Genomic DNA, 20,412 nt, shown 5'->3' with positions numbered 1-20,412 from the left:
CGGAGGATAAATTCATCTTGGAATTTTCATCGGTCTTTGATCTTACTATAGCTAATACATGTTTTAGAAAAAGAGAGAAGCATCTTATCACGTATAAGAGTGGGATGACATGTTCTCAGATAGATTTCTTCCTTATTCGGAAGACGGACATGAAGAATTTGTTTGGATCGTAAAGTTATTTTGGGAGAGAGTTTGACTATCCAATATAGAGTATTGATTATAAATGTAAGAATCAAGAGCAGTTCTAAGAGAAGAAATCACATGGGAGCGTCACTAATTAAATGGTGAAAAATAAGGAAGATTCCAACATAAGATCTTGGAGTGAGAATTTTTTTTTTGTGAATGACGAACACTATAAGTTTTTGAAAGTTTATTGTGTGGTTCATACAAAATTAGAGAGAAAGAGATCATCTATATATGCTTCAGATGAGATACAAAAATAGTGTAAAAGTGACCATTTGATTTGAGTCAAAGACAAAAGGAGTGATTCAAATATAGTAAGAGAATTATTTGAATAAAAAAAGAAAAACTTATAATTTTTCTTGGTGATTTGAATCACACTCGATCATGATTCGTATCATAGAACTAGAACTATTTTCAAAACCAAATATTTCACTCATCGTTCGAACCAAACTAGGCCATGATTCGAATCAAAACACCTCATGATCCGAGTCAAGTGATGGTGTCATTTGAATAGCAATTCCAATGCCAAAATAAAAAATTTCAAACTTGCTCATGATTCGAGTAAAATCTTTTATGATTCGAATTATGTTTGCTAGAGTTTTTTTATTCACGTCACAAACTATCTGATTCAAATCACCTGGCGTTGAATTTTAGTCAAAGGTATGATTTATGCATGCAAAATGCATTTTAACCCATCTGTGAGGGAGAGACTTGTTGTCACAAACTCAAAAATGATAAAATTGAAAGATAAAAAAAATCAAAACAGATAAATTAGTATTGTTACCAACAAAGAAATTTCAATCTTTCATTTTTTATGTTTGACTAATTTTAAGATTTAAGATCCTTAGAGCTCAGGCTTCACTGCATTCAACATTCACACGTGTAAAACTTTATTTCATAATCTCATAAACCTTCCCCCCTTTGACATAGTCAAAATAAGAGAGGAAAACATAAGATTAAAAAACATAACAAATAACAATTAAATATGCATTCACACAAATATTTGCATATATTTGATAAGCCTTAAAACTTGGTAACACACAACTAAATTCTAAAAATCGCAAACACACATTTTTAGAGGAAGATATCGACAAAAGGAGAAATCATTCATGATACACGAAATAGAAAGGAAAAACCAAATAATATGCGTGCACGCAGGGACATGCCCCCCTCCCGCGCGCACGCGCACACACACACACACACACGCACACACACAAACAAACCAACACCCTCCCCCATACACACACACACACACGCACACACACACATATTAGAATTGTTTTGGATAGGTCAAAGACCCAATAAGACTAGGCGCACTCATCTCGCTTGCTTCATTAAGCCCAATGTATAAATACAGTTCCAAAAGGGTTTTAGGTACACAATCTCTAATCTACTGTCTCACTACGATTATTTTGAATCCTAAACTGACTTTGGAGTTAGAGTGTTAACCATGTAGGTTTTCCTTGGGTCCTCCATACCAGAGATTCGTAATGCTAGTTCAAGATATATGTCTCTGATTCAAGATGTGTCATGATCACAACCTTCGGTTCAAGAAGCCATATTACTAAATCACTTACTAAGCTTCGTCCCACTATAGCTTCCACAATCTTCTCCATTGCTGGTTCTGCAATGGAATCATCACGCCGTCAATGGGAATCAACTTATGATTCCTATAATTTCCTAGAGAATCATGTTCGCTTCGCAAACGCCATCGAACAAGCTCAAAAATTATAGATCTGAATTGTTGTGGTTCAGATATAGATCTCTATTTTTCCAAGTTACAACCTCCTTAGGCCACCAAATAGAGAGTGAGTCAACCTTAGATTTCTATGTTTTCCTTCTTCACCTCTCGTGGCCTTCTCAGGTTCCAGAGTCAAAGAAATTCCCAAAGGCAAACAAGGAGATCTATCGCGGTTGATTCGATCGACTACTGCTTCCATCCTAACCCGTCGGAGACCAGATCTCTAATTTTCCTGAGAACTCCACAAATTAGAAAGAAGAAGACTCTCAGGCACATATTTAGGGTTGTGTCAGAGTCTAAAGGTAACTTCCATGAAGACCAAACTAGAAACTCGCAGTCCATCTCCTGACCTAACACCGCCTCTACGTTTCCTTTCAGTCGAAACTCTTACTAAGGCAACACTTTCATGATACCACAATTTTGTAGTTAATGGCGTCCGAATAATACAAGTTCATAGTTAATGTCGAGCACCAATCTAATATTTGGCTGCACCGTGGAGGTGCCATAGGATTTTCACGAGATGCACTAGGGTTTCCACCGACCAGATCACATAGAAGAGGTCTATAAAAAATGTCAGAAGAATGATACCACATGTTTTAGTTACAAGGAAGCCTTCCAGTAACAACCTTCAACTACCACCCTGCATCTCTATTCCTAAGGAAATACATGACAAATCGGTCGAGGAAAACCATCTCCATTCGATCCTGGATCCGAGAAAAGTCGACCAATAAGCCAGAGTCACAATAGGCAGACCTCGGTTCTGCTTGAAGTAGATACCCATTATGAAATTAGAAGGAAGTCAGGGAATGACAACCCTGGTGACCGAGAACCACCTCGTCAAAGCGTTGAAAAGAGCACCTCAACGGGACTAATAATCAATGGTCAGCCTCAAGTCGCCTCCCTGAGGCAGTCGATCCTTCAACATACATCAGCATGGAAATGCAAGGCAAAACACCTCAAATACATCCATCAAATTCTGACTGTCTCCTAAGACGAAGACCCCTTCCTCTAGATTAAATGATGGTCAAGTAACCCAGATAAAACTTTTGAGGGCAACCGATCAGTAACTACTTACGGTCGACCGTAATATTTAATAAATGTACTTGTAAATTTATTGCCTAGTTTTTTTTCCTGATATAATTGTTAAAATTATATATATATATATATATATATATATATATATATATATATATATATATATATATATATATATATATATATATATATATATATATATATATATATATATATATATATAATTCTTGCTGTTATACTTTCTGTCTTGTTCCTTCTTTAGGGCACCGAAGTGTGAATGCATGTAATAGCAAATCAGGATATCACAAACGCAATTGACACCCGAAACAAATATTCCAAGGGAGTTATCGAAGATTATTTGTACATCCGACTGCAACAACCAATTTCCCTATAAGTCTTGCCGGAGACGATTTTTATGCATGATTATAATAGTCAATACCCCACAGTGTCGAGCACACTCAAAGATTTCAAGGGAGTTTTCAAAGACACTTTGCACTTCCGACTACAACAACGAGTTCCCCTAAGGGTGATTTCAGAGATACTTTGTGCATCTAACTACAAAAATTAATTCCCCCTAGTAAAATATTATGTGCATTTCTATATCGTTGGTGCACCCTCTTCAGATCTATCTCATCCAAGGGACGTGAGTGATAGAGCCTAGAGACGTCCACCTCCATCCAAGCTTTACCTTAGTAGCAGGGACGGGGATCATCTACCCTTGGACGAGAAATAATCCTCCATGACGCGGAGCGCAATTCAAAGCATAACAGCATCTAACCACTCTCATTCCTTATCCCTATGGATATGATTTAAAGCGCAACCATATCTAGCCGATTACATGCAAAATCATTACATGGGCAACTCAAAGCAGAAGCATATCTAGCCAGACTTATGCCTCATAATTTCAAATTCAACATATGGTTGTGCCACGCCAGGTCAACATTTCGACGTTATAAGCGCAATTTAAAGATTGATCACATCAAGCTAAACTGATATATTATCAACATAAGCACATTTAAATTATTGTCGCATCTAGTCAGACAACATCTTACCAATAAAAAGCTTACATATTAATGAGACATACTATCGCATCTCGAAAAATACGATCTCTCGCAATAGTCGCGGAAAAAATTATTCAAATAGAGTCGCCACCAAACTTTATTTATTCCAATGGAGGAATAGGGAAATATCAATAAAACCTTTAAAAAACAGAATAATGGTCGTCGCAACCATATTCGGGTTCGGGAGTCGATTACGCAAGGGAAAAATATTAGCACCCCTCACGTCCATTGTACTCAACGGGAACCTTTTAGTTTAATTTGTGATTTAAATGTTAGTTAATGTTGTTTGTTTTCTTCGAGTGATAAAAATATTGAAAAGAGATGGATGGAAACCTCAAAAGGGGGAAAATGGAGGTTTTTATTAGTGTGCTCACAAAGATATAGCAATCTCCTGCCTACGTATCATTATGGTGCAATAGGGAAATCAGAGCATTCATAGTTCGGGGAACTACAGTTGGTTGGTGTCTTTTAATGAACGACTGTGTAGGTCGCGTTCTAAAGGCTAAACGTTGGCTTGTCTATTCTCGGCAGAGGCTTAAGCACTAGTTTGTTGTGCGCATTAGAAAGGATTAAATAGTGTTCTTTTTTAAAAGAGTTTTAATCGCACGGGGGCGAGAAATTAGGTTTAATATGTTTGGTATTTTGAAGAAGAACGACAAAAGATTGAGCAATATGGTACACACCAATCGTTCAATTCTTTCGAGGAATAACAAGACGAACGACTCCTATTTCCTTTTTCGTTCAAATTATTATTGAAAGCTGTTTGCGGAAATCGAATAATTATTGAACGACTCCTATTTCCTTTTTCTTTACAATAAGTAATGTGCCTAACATAAGTGACAAGAGCCCAATATTTAAATCAAATTCACTCTACGGTAATCATAAAAATGAGTTTCAACATCAAAGTTAACCTATCATCTAAATGACATTTAAGGCTAAATTAAAAAAAAATGACATCACGACTTAGAAAAACGCAGCAACCAAGATATGATGAACATGTTTTATTTTTGAATTTCTTGAAGATTCTATTATTCACCCCCACACATTCAAATAGTGAATCCCAAAATCAAATTCACTCTAAGTCAAAACCAATCCAATGATTTTATACTTCAGAAGAACAATAAAGCAACCACAAATCTATACAATATTTACAAAGTTATTCACAATGCTCAGCGATGAAGAAACAACGCGAATCGCGCATGTAAATCAAACTCGAATTGACTACATATTTGTAAATACGCTTATTTATATAGAATGTAGAATCACTCGAAAATCATCCATCCCTTTATTTAGTGAAAAAGCGGTCCTAGTTGTTGAAATTCCTTGAGTCAACTACTTCATCAAGATGACCCCCAAAAAATTAACAATTTGTAACATTAGTTAAAGATGATAACCAGACAACCTAAAATGCACAGTAGCTATGATATGTCGAAAATATTCCGGTTTGGATACTAAAAGAATAAACCAACAAAAACGCAACAGAGTGACATTTCATAATACATCCACCATTTCATAACATACATAAATATGAAGCATTACCAAAATGAAATAGCGATCCTTAGCGGAAATGTTCTTCCATGTGCGGCTGACTGAAAACAACTGTGAGATCGGCTGTTACAAACTATTGATGTTACGGAGATTGAATCCACTGTGTATCGAATGTGAAATGGCTATGTTGATAGTGGTGACTCCAGACCTCAATCTTTAACATTCTAAGCAAATGGGAATTATAAGTGAAGCTTTGAACAACGTTTACCAAAGATTGTCATCGTGTTGTTGTTAGTTTTAGAATAATAAATAGCCGAAAGGGATAATTATTCCTTAAGAGAATAGGGTTTATAAATAGCCTTACAACCAAAACAGAATCTACTGCTAACAAATTTGAAACGTGATAATAATCAAAAAGAAACAAATCTTACTCTTCCTAAAGAATAGGTCTTTCCTAAAAATTAGGAATTGCTAAACAAACAAATTACAACTAATATTTTAATAATAATAAACTTCCTAACAATCCCTCCCTTAAGCTAATTCATCTGAACTTAGCTTACTTCAGTAATATCCGTAACTCCAAGAATCCCACGAAGCTTTTCAAATTGTTCCAATTTCAATGGCTTCGTCATAATGTCCGCAGTTTGATTCTCAGAAGCACAATAGCTCAACTTGATAACTCCGTTGTTTACTAAGTTCCTAAGAAAGTGGAATTTCACATCGATATGTTTACTTTTTCCATGAAACACATGATTTTTGGATAGTTATATAGTAGAACTATTGTCGCACATGATCATAGTTGTTGTTTTTTCCTCGACTTCAATCTTTTCCAACACTCTTCTAAGCCAAACACATTGACACGCACATAAAGCTGCTGCCATGTATTCCGCCTCCGTGGTGGAGAGAGCGACAACCGACTGTTTCTTTGAGGCCCAAGAAATAGCTCCCGCTCCCAATTTAAACACAAATCCGGAAGTGCTTTTTCGATCGTCTAAGTCACTGGCATAATCACTATCAGTGAAGGCCACCAGTTTTAGATTGTATTCTTGCTTCCTGTAAAAGATACCCAGATTAATTGTACCTTTTAGGTACCTTAAAATCCTCTTTGCTGCCAGTCAATGTGCCATAGTAGGCCTAGCCATGAACCTGCTTATTAAACTAACACCAAACATCATGTCAGGTCTAGTTACAGTCAAATACATAAGGCTTCCAACCACTTGCTTATACAGAGTTTCATCAACGGTAACACCTCCCTCGTCTTTGCGTAATTTTGTACCCGGTACAATGGGATTTTTCACAGCATTACTGTCCTCCATACCAAATCTAGCTAAAACCTCATTTGCATATCTTCTTTGACAAATGAATATTCCACCTGCACATTGCTTCACTTCTACTCCAAGAAAATGCTTCATTTTCCCCAAATCATACATATCAAACTCCAACATCATTGAATTTTTAAACTCATCACACATGCTTCTATCATTCCCGGTAAAAATTAAATCATCAACATAAAGGCTTACAATTAAGCGTTTACCTCCTTTTGATTTTGTAAATAGAGTATGCTCGCTAGAACATCTTTCGAATTCTTCTCGTAAGAAATAAGATTTGATTCTGTTGTACCAAGCTCGCGGTGCTTGTTTAAGCCCATATAATGCCTTTTTTAGTTTGTAGACTTTCTCTTCTTCTCCTTTCTTTACGAACCCCTCGGGTTTCTCAACATAGACTTCTTCTTTCAGCTCACCATGAAGAAAAGCGCTTTTTACATCAAGTTGAAAGACCTCCCAACTATATTGTGCAGCTATTGCAAGAATTACACGGATAGTGTCGAGTCTTGCCATCGGAGCAAATACCTTAGTATAATCAATATCATGGCATTGTGCATACCCTTTTGCTACGAGACTCGCTTTGAACTTCTCCACAGTACCATCTTCATTTAACTTTGTTTTAAATACCCACTTGACTCCAATAGGTTTGATATCTTTAGGAATCACAGTAAGTTCCCAACTTTGGTTCCTCTCAATGGATTCAATTTCCGATGACATTGCTTCCCTCCATTTTTTGCATTGTACTGCTTCTTCAAACGTTGTAGGGTCATTCTCAGTTACCATCATCATTGCATTCAGATTTTCATCATCAGAGAGACCTTCCCCTGTTTCATAATCTGCCATCGATATTGGTTCTCTTCTTACTCGCATGCCCCTCCCTTCAACTAATTCGTTATCATCAGAACTTGGCTCATTTAGAGGTGAAGTTGTTAGGCTACTTGATTTGTTGGAGCTGCTGTTAGAGATGTTGGAATTGCTGAAAATTCCAGGACTGCCACTCAAGTTATTTGGGCTTGTTTCACCAAGTTCTTCATTTTGATCCGCCACAGTATCTCCTTCATCTTCACACTCTAATATATCTTGCTTTATTTCTTCAATAGATCTGCCCCAATCCCAACCTTTTTCTTCTTCAAAAACAACATCCTTGCTGACAATAATTTTCTTTGAGATTGGATCATAAAGCCTCCATGCTTTTGATTCATCGCTCACTCCTAGAAGAACATATCTTCTGCTTTTGTTGTCTAATTTGCTCCTATTTTGATCTGGTATATGAACATGTGCCACACATCCGAAAACTCGAAAGTAATCTACCACCGGATTTTCATTTCTTCATGCCTCTTCTGGGGTCTTATCTTCAACTGCTGCTGTCGGGCATTGATTCTGAATATGAACGCACCATTTTGCAGCCTCGGACCAGAAAGTTTTGGGAACTTTTCTTTCATTTAGCATGGATCGGACAACATTCATAATTGTCCGATTCTTTCTCTCGGCAACTCCGTTCTGCTGCCGTGTATAGGCTGTTGTCAATTGCCTACTAATGCCCTATGATTTACAGAATTCTCCAAACTCATTTGAGGTGAACTCGCCACCCCTGTCAGTCCTCAAACATGTTATGAATGCACCTATCTCTTTCTCAACATTAGCTTTAAAATGTTTGAAAGTAATAAAAGCTTCTGATTTTTCATGTAAGAAATAAATCCAAGTTTTACGAGAATAATCATCGATAAAACTTAGAATGTACCTCTTGCCACTGTGGGATGCTGGTTTGATAGGGCCACATATATCTGAATGTACTAGCTGGAGTTGTTTTGATGCCTTCCACAAACTCCTCCTTGGCATTGTATCTCTGTGTTGTTTTCCAGTTAGGCAGGTTGTACATAACTCATTAGGAGATTTGAGAACAGGTAAGCCAATCACCATCTTTTTGAAGGCCAATGTTCTTAATCCCTTGTGATTCAGGTGCCCAAATCGATTGTGCCACATGCGTGCCTCTTTCTCTGATACATCTTCAGTTTGCAAACACATGGAATTTCTCTGTGGCATGTAAGCTAACACAAAAAACATTCTGTTTCCACTCATATTAGTTTTCATAATCAATCCCCTCTTAGAATGATACACTTTACAAGTTCCATCCCAAATTAAAATGGTCAATCCTTTCTCTTGAAGCTGCCCTATACTTAATAGATTGTTTTTAAGCTCGGGAATATAATAGACATCAGATATTACCTGGATTATGCCATTTATTTGCACCTTTATACTCCCTTTTGCTACTACCGCCATTCTCGTATCATTTCCAAGCTTCACTGTTCGATTGAAATTTTCTTCCGATTCAAAGAACCACTCTTTGTTTCCCGTCATGTGGTTGCTGCACCCTGAATCCAGGAACCACATCTCTTCTTTCTTTTCTTGATGAATATCTGCATATGACATCAACAAAAGTTCCTCTTCTTCTAATTCAGCATAGTTAGCTTTCTTTTCCCAGTCAGGACATTGATATTGGAAATGTCCTAATTTGTGGCATTTGAAACATTCAATGACTGCTTTGTTTATAGGTTGTCTCCCTCTACCTCTGCCACGTCCTCCTCTGAACATGCCTCGACCTCTACCTCTGTTTGATTGATCATCATGAGCCACTTTTAACACATGTTCCTCCTCTTGGTACCCTTGCATTCTTTGTTCATGAACTAGTAAACTTCCATGTAATTCATCAATACTCAAAGTACTTAGATCATTTGATTCCTCTATTGAACATAAAACATAGTTAAATTTGATAGTTAAAGATCTAAGTATCTTACTCACCACGATACTCTGCTCCATTGTCTCACCGTTTGACTTCATTTTGTTCACTAAGGTCAAGGTTCGCCCCAAGAAAGTGTCTACTTTCTCTCCTTCTTTCATGGCCAGCAACTCGAACTCCCTCCTTAATGCCTGCAGTTGTGCCCTTTTCACCTTTGTAGACCCTTGATATTTCCGCTTCATTGAGTCCCAAATTGCTTTTGAGGTTCCCTTGTCAAGAATTGTTTCAAGAACTTCTCTGTCAATGGCCTGAAACAGAAAATTCTTGACCTTCAGATCTTTGAGTTTGGCTTCTTCCACCGTCTTTCTCTACGCCTCGCTTGCCGATGATGTCCCAATTGCTGCTGCAGGGATTCCTTCATCAACCAGATTCCACATTTCCTTACTCCTTAGAAAGTTCTCCATCATCATTGACCAATAATCATAATGGCCATCGAACTTGGGAATGGACGGCTGCACAAACTTTTCTGAAGTTGTGATTCTGCTCACACACTTTTAATTTGGCCCCTTGCACAGCTCTGATACCAAATGTTAGTTTTAGAATAACAAATAGCTGGAAGGGATAATTATTCATTAAGAGAATAGGGCTTATAAATAGCCTTACAAGCAAAACAGAATCTACTGCTAACAAACTTGAAACGTGGTAATAATAAAAAAAGAAACAAACCCTATTCTTCCTAAAGAATAGGTCTTTCCTAAAAAATAGGAATTGCTAAACAAACAAATTACAGCTAATATTTTAATAATAATAAACTTCCTAACAGTTGTAACTATTGGAAACGTGAATCAGCTCATGGAGCTATGAGTCGAGCGATGGACATGCTGGGTCCAAGAGGTCAATCGAAGATTTTCTCATACGTTGCTGGGATTTTCGATCGGCTACTGTTGGCGGTGATTTGGTTTTGCTTGACTGGAGGTGGAAGAAGATGACGGCGAATATGGTCGGTGGTTGTTTTCGATTTGGCGTTGTTGTGAGGATTTAACGGCGAGAGTAGCGGTGAAGGGTGGATGAGCAATGGCGGGTTGGATGATGAGAGAAGATCGGGGTTGGAGTTAGATGAAAGGGTGAAGGTGTGGTGAAGGAAGGGGAAAGGATTCCTTTCCGTCAAAACACATAGAGAGAGTATTTATCTTTCTTTTTCGTTGGAAGAGAGATGGTGTATTTTGTAGGGTTTTTTTCTCTTTCATCTTTTTCTTTGAAAGACGTTGAGAGGGAGTCTTTAATCCTAGAGAGATAGAGTGTGGTGTCAGGAAGAGAAAGAAGACGAGATATGGAGTTTGTCCTAGGAGGATTTGGTGGTGGGTGCGCGTGTCATCACGCCATCCGAAAAATGGGGATTTTCTGTTTTTTTTTTATCCTCCCTCAATGCCAGCTTGTTGCCACTTTAAAATAAACCAATTTTCATTTTAGCGGATAAGGAGGACACGTGTCTCCCTGTTATTGGTGGTTGGGAGATATTTGTATTCCTTTGAATATGTTAGTTGGACACACGTTGATTGCTGAGAGAGAATTGAGACATCTTTTTTGATTTTGTTTTTTAGATTTTACTTATTGAATAATTCAAAAAAGAAAAAATTATTAGTTAACAAAAATGCATATGGATCACTAATATGGGCTTTTGACTAATCCCGATTTAACGGTTGAGATCAAACTAAACAAACACAAATTGTAACTGACTTTTAAAAAAAACCTAAAATGCCCCTTATAGATGATCTAATTGATTTAAAATAAATTAAATCAATTGAATCAAATAAAATTCACATCTTTCTAAATAAGTACGAATAAAATAAAGATATGGAAATTTTTATTTAAATATCCTGATTATTTTGACAAAAGAACAAAATTAAAACGACTAAAAATGAACAAAAGTTGGGCGAAAATTTGCTCAAAAAATTTAAACTGAATGCACTAAAATGATCAGTGCGAAATAAACTTATTGGAAAAATACAACGTTTCTTTTAATTTTGAAATATTTTTTTACCAGTTGAAAGGCTCAGACGGATCAAAATGCAACTGAAAAAGTCATCGAAAAATATAACCAGCACACCAGGCTAAACTACGCGAACCGTATATTAATAATACTGACGTCTGCAAGCTTGATTTCAAAACTTTTTACCCGCTGATTTTGCACGTACTTTTAATCAATTTGTCTATACATTCGAGAATTTTATTCCAACTGATATTTTAGGTATTATTCATGATGAAATGCATGTCATGATATACAAACTATGCAAACTGAAATTAAAGTCGAATATATGCAAGTTTTAAAAATGCCCGGACAAAATTGGGGTATGACACATACTCGTGAACAAAGCATCGAAACATGGCCTCACAAAGAACTTAAGATTATTTACACTTTATGCAAATATTATTTACCACTCTTTGTAGAAAACCGAGTTTTATAAATTGTAGGGGTCTGAATCGAACCCTAACACTCCTCAGCTCTTAGTCAGTTGAAAATTACGATTAAAATGAATTCAATATGAAACCAAAAGGACAAGCATGCAAAATTTAATGATATAAATAAATATTATTTGCAAGTTGAGCTGCAAAAACCCGACAAAAGTCTTATAGGAACCAAGCAAAAATAAAAGAGAAAGGGGAGTAAAAATATCCTCAAACGTCAGCGTCTAACTCTAATACACTCGGACCACCTCTAAAATTCTCTCTAGGAACAACTTGGAAAGGATCTAGTTGGTCGGAAGTGACATAAGTCCCGAGACAAAATCCTTGCGCCCGCTCTAAGAGCTGATCATAGACCTCATACACGGATTCCATAGTCCGCTTAAGGGACTTTTGAGATTTCCTCCATGTAGCAGTCATGTCCTCCTCAGGGCCTTTAAGATCTTTTGACCCGATCATCTTTCTTATGCTGAACTAATTTTGGTTATGTTTCCAACTCACAGCACGCCTTTGCCGCATCTTCAAAAGCATTCTCCCAATGTTTCTCTCCCTTGGAAAGAGAATACCACCTTTAATTCTTCTATCTGAGCAGCCAAAGCTGAAAAATAACAATATCGCTTCACCTTCTCTTGTAGAGTTTTAACAAGCTCAACCTTTCTTCGTAGCTCAACCAATTACTTCTCAACCTTGGAATTCTCTCGCTTAAGGGTCTCACACTTATCCTTTAGTTCATGTCACTCCCTAGTAAGGTCACCAGAACCCAATGCATCATCCTGTCTAGAAGCTACCATAGGAAATATAGATCCGACCCTGAACATGGTGCCATAAGCATCCTCAATAGATCCCGCCTGTCAGCCAAAGATAGGTTATAGACGAAATTTAAGTCCTTAGTGGCAATAGCAGCAGTAAATTCCTTTGGGGTGTTGGGTACCCGAGAAGGAAGAATGTAAGGGAGTTGGAAGAAAGGATTAAGAGCCTCCGACTCAACGTCCTTGAATAAACGAGCTTATTGGAGGATACCCTTTCAACATGAATGGATGGGTAGTCACCACGATTCCTCTTGGTAGGAGAAGGGGATGGTCAACGCTCACGAATAGAGAGGTTGGACGTCACAGCAGTAAATTGGTTTGTCTCAGAAGTTGTACCCAAGAAATTAGTCGCAACTATTGTCAGGGAATTAATTATAACTGGTGTATGAAACCACCATAACAAGAGTAGCCGCAACCGTAGTTGTAGAAGTCTCCACCACTTTGTCGCATTACGCGAAAAACCGGCGGGAAAACAAAACAACAGAGCCGCCACCGTGCGTTATTTATCCCAAAAGAGGGAAAGGAAACGCTCAGAGTAAACCTGGAAAGAACATGGTCTCGCGACCAAAGAGAATGGGATCGGGAGTCGGTTATGCGAAGGGAAGGTATTAGCACCCCTACGCATCTGTCGTACTCGACGGGATCCACGCACCAAAGGAAGGAATATGGTTGCTAAAACACTGCTCAAACACACACACACACTGGCTGAAAGAGACACAAGAAAACAAACAAGACTGAAACTGACTCGGTAGGATATCGCATCCTGGGCCTACTTAGTCTATCAGGCATAGACATCAGAGTCGAAGTAGTTCGGACTGGGGAAACGACACATGCTCGCTAGGATATCGCATCCTATGCATACGTATCTCCTCGGACGAAGGAGAATCAGAGCATTCGTAGCTCGGCTAACACGCACACAAGCAAACACAGGCAAAGGCAAACATGGAGCCCGAATGCCAATCACTGGACTTACATCAGCATCCGAACCGAACACACACAAAGAGTGTGGTGACACAAAGGTTAAAAAGAAAAGAAAAGGCGCCCGGAGAGATTAGCTCATCTCCTGCCTACGTACCTCATCTGGTATGAGGATCAGGGCGACGTAGTTCCCCTACGGAGGGACACAAGACTAGCCTAACCAGATAACAGAGGGAGACACAACTAGGGAGACTACGACTCGAGCCTAGATGTTATCATGCAAAATCATCCCTAAGTTAAGGTTTCTAGCTAACTTGCACAGGGAGCAAGCCTATCCTAAACCTAACTTGCACAGGAAGCAAGCCAAACTAAACCTAACTTGCACAGGAAGCAAGCTAAAGCAAACACACAAACACAAGTAGCACACACTATATGCAAGCAATGGGCTCAAACAAGGTTAGGTTTTAGTCGAGGGGTCATATCAACCTCAACAAACAAACCACTGTAACTGGGTAGTGTTAGCTCTTAACCCTAACATTGAGAGTTAGGGTGAAGCTGATGAAAGGTGAGTGAAGATGAGACTTCACAACTCTTATCCCTGGCCTGGGAGAGCTTAAGACAAGAATGTGTGGGTTCAGAAAGGGGGAACCCTTCTACACATTTGATACTGACTCAACTGTACAACTGTACAAGATCTTGGGTTTGTGTCTGCAATGCATCAACACAGTGGTGTGAGCAAAGCAGATGACACACAGAATAGCAGGGGATAGATTGCATATCCCTTGGGTTCTGCCAATTGCCTCTTCACTTAGGAGGTCTTTGAATATATACAAGGACAAAGGTAAACAGTCACAAACATTGCCTCTTAAGGAGGACTTCAGACAGGTGCCTGGCCAAGTAACAGGCCAGGTCTTCCAGACTACATGAAGTAAGGAAGTTATACCTCAATGCAAATTGCTTATTAAGCAAAGCAAAGCAAAGTTCACAAGGAACTAATAGCAACTAAAGTACCTGAAATCAGTCAAGCACAGTTAGTATACCAGACACAAAGTTAAAATAAACAGCATAAGAATCAAACAGATAACACAGTCAATCAGATGTGCACAGCACAAGCTCAAAGCAAGTGAGCTAAGCAACCTACAAAACACACAAGTTAGTTCATGATAAACAATCAAACTTAATCAACTTGTATTGATCTCTTTGAAGCATTTGTTGCTTAACCTGAAACACCAAGCTTAAACATGAGCAACAGGACCACTAGGACAAGCCTAGGGTCAAAAGGGGATAAAAAATTTAAAACAGCAAGGGATAAGTGTCCAAAGTCAAGCCAAATCAATCAAGAAGCAAACCCAAGTGGTTTCACATTCATATCATTCATCAATATCATTTCACAAGCAGATTAGGTCAAAGCATGGCATATGGAACCTCAAAGAAGTCAACAGAATGACTCAACTCAAATTCAATCATAAACATTTCAAAAATTCCTCAAATAAATCATGATCAAACATCATCCACAACATGATAGGCATACCAAATTTCAGCTCATTTGGATCAAAGGAAGTAGGGAAATTAAATTCAGAAATGCAAAGCAAGTTCAAGCATACTCATACAAAGCATCAAAACATGCACCAACTTCAATTAATCATAAAACAGAACCAAATCATGATAAATGAATGAGACTAAAGCCATGGTGTACTTCAAGATGTTCACAATGCACATGTCAAATTTCAAGTTCATCCAATAATGTATGAGAATTTCACAAATCATATGGTATCATGTGTCACAAAAGTCAACATTTTGGTCAAATAGGGGAGAAATTGTCAATCAAATAGGAAATGCATTCAAAAATTCCAGAAAAACTTCACACACATTCTCAACATGTACAAGTGTATTCATGCAAAAATCCAAACCATTTTGAGTTCAATAAGCATGGTAATTAAAATCATGAAGTTGGACATACATGGTGTGACACAAATTGTCACACCCCTATTCAAAGAATCATAACTCCACGACCAGCAATGATAAATTCACAAACTCTACACCAAAATCACCATGAACATGTCTAGTTTAAACACAAAATATTTGAGAAGCATTGGATAAAGTATCACCATTTCACAATCAATTTGGCAAAGCACGCACAAAATGGTCAACATGAACAAACCCTAGCACCTTTTAAAATCCACACATGCAAAAAATCTGGAAAAAATATCATAAAGAACTAGAGGTCAAGAAGATCAATCCACAAAAAAACCCATAAAAATTGGATAAGAAATGATCAACTTAGGAATTTTGGAAGATTGGCCATGCAAATGAAAGAAAAATTGAAATAGAAAATGATTTAATTAAATAATTAAAATGGCAGTGGCAAAGTCGTAAATAAGGGATCCCTTAAGTGAAACTCTGCGTTTCACTTAAGGATGTGTCACGCAGGGAATGGCTACATGGGAATGGAATAGTGACTTCATGCAAGGAAACGACAAAACACGATCGAAACACGATTTCTGGGCAATGTTCTAGGGTTTTTCGCTATAGTGTCGTGTTCTTCATCAATGATGAACAAATTTCCCAGATTTGGGAATCGAGCATGCCAATCAACTCGTCTAACAATGCACAAACCAAATCTAACCCTAATTTCTATCAATTCAAATCAACAACCAAGAAATAAGCAAGAACATAATTGACAATCAGACTTAAGATCCACGTTTCTCACTCAATACCTAGCCATTTTCCTCGATTTAAAGCTCAGTACACTCACGGTGAAAAGATATACAAGATGCACTACATGATTTCATCAAAGGTTAAGTTCGAATTTCACCTGATCTTGAAGAGCAGTGGTGATTTGATGGTTTTCTGGCCGTGATTGGTTGAAACAGATGCACATGAAGGTCCCAGATGATGAATGGAGAATGAACTTTAGCTCAACAATCTTCGAAACAGCTCCAATTAAAATCTGCCATGGATGAAGCTCAATAAAACAATCCACGAGAACAGCTTTACAGTTGTATGTTGTTGCTTGCAAGGGGCTCAAAAATGATGGTGGATGATGGAACAACTAACCAAGGCTCGTGCTCTTTGAAGGTTTTCAATAAAAAGTTCAAATGAGCAAAAGTGAGAATTTGAGAGAGAGTGAAATTTTGATCTGTTTTTCTGAATGGTGGCTAGGGTTTTCCAACAGAAAATGAAGTATATGTACTCTGATTAATGAAGCTTAAGTGTGGTTAGTGTAATGGTAAGTGGAATTGGCTTAATTGAAGTGTTTTGACAATTGCTAAAAATTACTCCAAAATGCATGGGGGTGCATGTATATGCACGAAATTGGGCTCAAACAAACCCCAAATGTGATTTCTGAACCTATGTAATTGGCACAAATCATTGGAAATGTTTTATTTAAAAGTCCAGTTTTCAACTCACCTCTTTTTTAATTCATGCCACTTGAAAAAGGCCCATTTTGCTTGGAAGATTTTTGGTGAATTGTGATGAAAGATTTGGATAGAGAACATCAAATATGACTTGTAGCAAAAAACCCCACCCAATTTGGCCAAATGGTTTGGAAGATATGCCACTTTGAAGTTCAAAAATATTTGAGAATGATTTGATCATAACTTGCCAACCATAAATGATAAATGAGTGTTCTTGGACTTTTTGGAAAGGTGAGATCAAGATCTTCAACTTTCATGTTGGACAAAATTTCATTTGAAGCTTGTAGGATGATGTAAATTTGAGGAGAAAAACTTTCTATTTTTGGCAGTTGAAAATTACAGGTCATCTGCCATTTTTGGAAACTTCTTGTCTGACTTCAAATTCTTCAATCTTGACCTTTGAAATGTTGAATGAGACTTGTATGGACATGAATGAACCCTTTCAAACCATCTCCCACCTTGAAATCCATAAAATCAGGCACAGTTGACCACAGTTGACCATAGTTGACTTTCTAGGGTTTCTGGTGAACTGAACACTGACTGATGACTTCTGAGCAATCAAACCTTGACCAAAACACTTCAAAAGGACCCCTAGGTCATGTGAACATGTTGGACCAACCCTAGGGCCTTGTCTCATTGGAAATTGTACTTGCTTGCTTGATTGACTGATCTCCTGACCAGTTTGACCTAATTCTTCTAAATGGCTTGCACTTGGGCAAAGGGACAATGCAATGTTATGCAGTGGACTATGTTAATGCTATGAACTAATATGAGAATGTATGTACAAAAGGTAGGTGCAAATTTGAGGTGCTACAGCTGCCCCTATTCAATCAGCTGGGAACCCGAACGGATGATAGCAACGGCTGTCAGACTTTCAGGGTACACAGGGATTGAATACCAAAGAACCGTAGAAATTTGCACTCTGCGGGATATGATACAAGAAGAACCACGTCATTTACCGATGACGACTGCAAGTGACAACTTCAGAAAAGCGAAACCATTTACCGATGGTTAGAAACTGGAAACTTGATATTTACCGATATCAACTTCAGCGAAGCCATTTACCGATGGCTGCCGGGAAACAACTTGATGTAAAAGGAAGCAAGACCATTTACCGATGGTGGCTTCAAAGAAACTTGACATTTACCGATATCAACTTCAACAAGAACATTTACCGATGGCTGCTGCAACTAGGAATTCGATATTTACCGATATCGAAGAAAACGGGGCCATTTACCGATGGCATCTCTGCTTGGGGAGGAACAAAATATATTTGTAACGGAGTCAGACAAGACGTTTACTGACGACTCTTGGGGATCTTGATTTATCAATAAGAAAATAAAACACGACCAGACATTTACCGATGACTGGGATGAAACTCGATGTTTACCGACATCGAAAGATGATGTTTACCGACATCAAAGAAAATGACCAGACATTTACCGATGACTGGGAAATACTTGAGAGGCTCGACGTTTATCGACACCAACGGAGAGGTGAACACTTCACTGGGGAAGGAAAAACAGATATTTGCAACTGGAAACCAGACAGGACGTTTACCGACGCCTCTACTGGGGATCTCTAGCTGGGGAATTACCAGACATTTATTGATGACTGGAAAAACTCGACGTTTACCGACATCGAAAGATGATGTTTACTGACATCAAACAAAGACGACCAGACATTTACCGATGACTGGAGTGAGACTCGATGTTTACCGACACCGAAACAATGGTGTTTACCGACACAAAAAAATGACCAGACATTTACCGATGACTGGGGTGAGACTCGATGTTTACCGACACCGAAACAATGGTGTTTACCGACACCAAAAAATGAACACACGCGGGTGCTGACACGACACTTACCGGTATCACAAGAACGACATCTTAAATACGTCAAGGCAAGGCTGACCACTTGCCGAGGAGGTCTCACTGAGGAGAAACAAACTTTCCGTTCGCGGACGGGTGAGGAAATAAACCTCTGTGGGGATATCAATTCTGAATGCTGTCAAAGCAACTGGTAGTAGACGTGTTGTACCGATGTTGAACAAAATGATCCGCCTCTGCCGGGGATATGGTCTGGTAGGTTTTGAACACATGAATGCCTATGTTTGAATTTTTCTATGGCGTAATGCTCCATATGGAATGGGAATGCTACGCAGTTTGAGGATGCAATGATCACTACATGCAAGATGCAAAATGATGAAAATCCGCCGGGGAATACACAAGACGACTGTGCTGAGAAACCATCAATCCGACTCTGCTAGGGGAAAGAACAAGGCAACTGCCGGGGAACCATCAATACAACTCCGCTAGGGGAAGACAAGGCAACTCGCTGGGGAGTAATAAAGCAACTTGCTATGGGTAAACCGGCAGCCTTGCTGGGGATATCCCAATCAATCCACAAGTAGGATGAACTCTGCTTGGGGAAATAACTGTTCCGCTGGGGACGACCTAGCCAATCCATAGCTAGGAGAAAAGCTTCGTTCTGGGAAATAACTGCTGGAGAATGCTCACAAGTGACGACCTGCAAAACGGAAATAACAGATGCTCCCAGGGGATACATGGACAAGATACGCTCAAGTGTCCTCAACATTCAAAATGATTTTCAAATGTTTTGATCTTTCTGCACGTTATTGTTTAGCCTTCACGTTTTTATATGCAATGTTTATCAAAAATCGGACGTTTTTGCAAACAAAACAGTAAAATAAAAACAAAAGAGCAATTTATCTGAATAACGACTTTTTATTGATTGAAAATGTGCCTGAAAGGGCAAATACATTGGGAAGCAATTCCTAGGAAGAGGTAATTGCGCACAAAAGGAAAATAAACTATCCTAATGGCAATCTGAACACGGCATCCACTGTTTCCCAATTCTGTTATAACTCATAGATCATCAATTTTCCTTGCTTTCTGAGAAGACTGACTGGACCGATCACATCTTTCGAGATGGCAGACGAATGAAGCGTGATGAAGTACAGATAACTCAGACTGTAGTCTTCGCTTTAATCCCTCTTTTGGCTGGATCGCCCTTTCGGGTTTTCAATCCACCGGGATACCCATTTTTGCCTAAGCCGCCCTTGCGGGTTTTCGACTTACTGGGTGTACAAATTCTTTTCATTTTTATCCCTAATTTTTGCCCGAACCTTTTCTTTCTGTTTTTTGGTTCGCCGGGATGCCCTTTTTTGCCTGGACTCTTTTATTCTTTTTGTCCAGCGGGTCAATTTATGC

This window comes from Lathyrus oleraceus, chromosome 1, assembly GCF_024323335.1.
Source record: "Lathyrus oleraceus cultivar Zhongwan6 chromosome 1, CAAS_Psat_ZW6_1.0, whole genome shotgun sequence".
NCBI lineage: Eukaryota > Viridiplantae > Streptophyta > Magnoliopsida > Fabales > Fabaceae > Lathyrus > Lathyrus oleraceus.
The sequence above is the reverse complement of the archived record's forward strand: the minus strand, read 5'-3'. Positions refer to the sequence as shown.